The sequence below is a fragment of the Symphalangus syndactylus genome, chromosome 5 (genome assembly GCF_028878055.3).
Source record: "Symphalangus syndactylus isolate Jambi chromosome 5, NHGRI_mSymSyn1-v2.1_pri, whole genome shotgun sequence".
Lineage (NCBI taxonomy): Eukaryota > Metazoa > Chordata > Mammalia > Primates > Hylobatidae > Symphalangus > Symphalangus syndactylus.
The window spans coordinates 106,479,113-106,483,508 of NC_072427.2; the positions used below are offsets into that span (position 1 = coordinate 106,479,113).

The 4,396-nt window shown below is 36.5% G+C and overlaps 1 pseudogene; it reads left to right on the plus strand.

Moving 5' to 3' along the window:
• Positions 1–608: 608 nt before the first annotated feature.
• Positions 609–2,127, plus strand: LOC129482861 (tubulin alpha-1A chain-like; annotated as a pseudogene).
• The last annotated feature ends 2,269 nt before the right edge of the window (positions 2,128–4,396 follow it).

Sequence of the window (4,396 nt, forward strand, 5' to 3'; positions counted from 1 at the left end):
TAATGTTTGGAAATAAAGTTAATAATAAATTAACTGAAAGAGTATGGAAGTTTACATATTTTCATTGTATTTGTGAAAGAGAAACACCTATTCATTGTCATCTTTTTACTACATTTAAACAGTATTTTACATTATGTGTCCACTGCTACTGATAGCCATAAATTAATTAGTTTAAGATGACATTTCAAAACTTAATACCCAAGTTTTGTCACCATTCTGTAAAGGTTAAAATGATATGTCAACGCTTTCTTGGAGCAATTGAAAGGCTAGCAATAAGTAATAGTTCAAGCCTCATGACAGTTGACACCAGGTTTCTTTGTGATCCCCTTCAAAACTACCAGAATGTTAAATTACTTCCAACTACAGTTGTATTTTTCATATACATTTCATGACTTCAACATTTTGTCTTAATCATAATCTTTTAAAGCTAGACTTATTTAACTTCACATTAGTTTTACCTTGATCATTTTTACGTGCAAATTCTAAAGGGGATGTTTAAATATAAATATTATTGAGTGCATTACTTACCTTGACTCTTAGCTTGTTGGGATCGGTCATTAGACCCGTTATCTGTTCCTGTCGCTTTAGCCTCCTAACTCCTAGCCACTATGTGTGAGTGCATCTCCATCCACATTGGCCAGCCTGGTGTCCAGACTGGCAACTCCAGCTGATAACTCTACTGCCTGGAACATGGCATCCAGCACCATGGCCAGATGCCAAGTGACAAGACAAGACAATTCGAGGGGGAGATGACTCCTTTAACACTTTCTTCAGTGAGACAGGCACTGAAAAGCATGTGCCCAGGACCGTGTTTGTAGACCTGGAACCCGCCGTTATTAACACAGTTTACACTGACACCTACTAGCCACCTCTTCCACCCTGAGAAGCTCATCCCAGATAAGGAAGATGCTGCCAGTGGCCATGCATGAGGCCACTACATCATTGACAAGGAGATCTTTGACCCCATCTTGGACTGAGTTCACAAGCTGGCTGATCAGTGCACAGGTCTTTAGGGCTTCTTAGTTTTCCACAGTTTTGGTGAACAGACTGGTTCTGGGTTCAACTCCCTGCTGATGGTACGTCTTTCTGTTGATTATAACAAGAAGTCCAAGCTGCAGTTCTCCATTTACTCAGCAACCCCCCATCCTCCCGGTTTCCACAGCAGTAGCTGAGCTCTACAACTCCATCCTCACCACCCACACCACCCTAGAGCACTAAGACTGTGCCTTCATAGTAGACAGTGAGGCCATCTATGACATCTACCATTTGGTTATCCAGTGATATAGTTCATATAGGAAAGGATGAAAAAACACCTCGACCCTTTCTATCATTTAATCAGTTTTCCAAAAGTGATTTGGATGACTTTTGGAAAGCTCAATATTCAGTGTCCAAACTACACTAACCTTAACCATCTCATCGGCCAGATTGTGTCCTCTGTCACTGCTTCCCTCAGATTTGATGGTGCCCTGAATATTGATCTGACAGAATTCCAGACCAATCTAGTGCCATATACCCACATCCACTTCCCTCTGGTCATGTGTGCCCCTGTCATCTCTGCTGAAAAAGCCTACCATGAACAGTTTTCTGTAGTAGAGATCACCAATGCTTATTTTGATCCAGCCAACCAGATGGTAAGATGTGATCCACACCATGGTAAATACATAACTTGCGGCCTATTGTACCCTGGTGACAAGGTTCCCAAAGACTTCAGTGCTGCCACTGACACCATCAAAAACAAATGCAGCATCCAGTTTGTGGATTGCTGTCCCTCTGGCTTCAAGGTTGGCATTAGTTACCAACTTCCCACTGTGGTACCTGTTGGAGCCCCGTCCAAAGGACAGAGAGCTGTGTGCATACTGAGCAACATCACAGCCATTACTGAGGTGTGGGCTCACCTGGACCACAAGTTTTACCTGATGAATGCCAAGTTCCTTTGTTCACTATTCCGTGGGTGAAGGGATGGAGGAAGGAGAGTTTTCTGAGGCCCACAAGGACATGGTTGTCCTTAAGAAGGATTATGAAGTGGTTAGTGTGGATTCTGTTGAAGGAGAGGATGAGAAGGAAGGAGAGGAATACTAATTATCCATTGCCTTCAGCCCTGCAGCATGTTATATCCGCAGAATTTCAACTTCAACATCAGCTGACAGGCATCCAGGCTTTTCAGTTAGATTGTTTGCACTCAGCAGTGATCATGTCTTTTCCATGTGTACCTGTAAAATTTTTTCTTCATGTCTCAAAGTGAAGGCCTTAGAATAAAAAATGAATAAAATAAATAAATATGAATATTATTCAATTATACAGGATATGTTTTAGTTTCATGAAGAGATTAATGTAGCCCCTATAAGTAATGAGAATTCATACCACCATTCACTGGATTTGGATATATAGTTATTTCATGTTTTGGCAAACATGAAATATGAGAAAGATCAGAATAGAAGATGAATGTATATTAATAAGGATAGTATTTTATGAATACATAGGATCTTTTATATATCCCTATCCATTATGTAACTCAATCTATCATCTATATCCAGGGTCTGCAAACAACATCCTCTAGGCCAAATCTGGCTTGCTGCCTGTTTTCATAAATAAAGCTTTACTGAAACACGGCCATACTCTTTTGTTTACATATTATCCATGACTGCTTACCTATTACAGTGGCAAAGTTGAGCAGTTATGACAAATCCACAAGCCATTTAAAATACATATAGCTGGTCAGGAATGGTGGCTCATACCTGTAATCTCAACACTTCGGGAGGCCAAGGCAGGCAGATGAATGAGGCCAGGAACTTGAGACCAGACTGAACAACACGGCAAAACCCCATCTCTACTAAAAAAGTACAAAAATTAGCCAGGTATGTAATTACAGCAGGGCACACACCTGTAATCCCAGGTACTCTGGAGGCTGAGGCAAGAGAATCACGAGCCTGGGAGGCGGAAGCTGCAGTGAGCCGAGATAACACCATTGCACTCCAGCCTGGGCGAAAGACTGAGACCCTGTCTCAAATAAATAAATAAATAAACAAATAAATAATAAAATAATACATATAGTCCTTTGCAGAAAAAAGTTTTCTTATGTCTAATCTGTAACATCAATATTAATATATGTATCTAATCATCTATCTAATCTCTTAATATATATGTATACATACATACACAAATGTGTATGCATACCTATATATGTGTGTCTGAATGTATTTATACATATGTATATATTACTCTGAATACATTCATTCTTCCAAAAAGGGCTTCTGATGGCATACACATTTGAAACAGAAATAACACTATAAAATAGAAGCAAGACAACAACAAAATTCACAAAAACCAAAAAGAGCAATATTTTAGAAATGATGATTTGTTCAATTTGAGACTTATTTTTGGTCTGAGATTTCTGGCAGGTATGACAATAAACAAAATATTGAGCTAATTGTTCTAATTAGAAAATGTGGTAAATTAAAGCAAATTCATAATAACACTAGAGTAATTTCCTTCTTATATTCTTCTGTAGATTTACGGATCACAGTCAAGTTGACCATAGAAATATAATCTCTCTTTGTTTTTTTGAAGACTTGAGTTTTAATACAGAGTGCCTTATAAAGCATATTTCCTGAGGGCTTTATCAGTCAACAAATATACAATAAACTGAAGTTCACTTCATGTGATAGGAAAAAATCTATGATAATATAAGGAGACATATAATTCAATTGTGAAAATTAACATTTTTACATTTTCAGTAATAAAGGAAAATATTTGTAGTAACCTATTTAAATGGGATAAGTAAATATATATTTTGAGTGTCATTTTTACTTTCTATTTTTTATGCCTGAATGCTAAAGTTAACATGTATTTTCACACAAAAAAAGTCTAATATGAAGGGTTTATATAAATGAGTTTAGTAATATTTTGACTCCATTTAGCTCAGAAAAATGTTGAGTATTAAATTGTAAGGGTGAAAATAATACAAAAACTAAGAACTGTTGATTGATAGTGCCCTAATCTTTCCCTTGTAAGAAGGAAAATCAATGCACTTATAATTTCTTATTGAGTTGCAATATTCTACAATAATATGTTAACATAATTTTGATCATCATGTTGACAACTCATGGATTAAAGTTGACTTTATGTGATGTGATTGTTATAAATATTAGATTTTTACTTTCTCCGTATTGCAATGGATAATCTTATGTATTAAGTAGAATAACTAGGAGAAAAATATGTTTTTCATTATTTCATGTAGCGAAGTTGGTAAGTTTTATACACTTGTTATTTGTTGTTAAAATATAAAGATGCAGCTAAATGAAGAGAATAGAATCCTTTTTCTTCAAGAAACTATGGCTATTATTATTAAATAATTATCTGGCTAAGTATAGTAATGCAGCAAAAAGATTTTTTAATG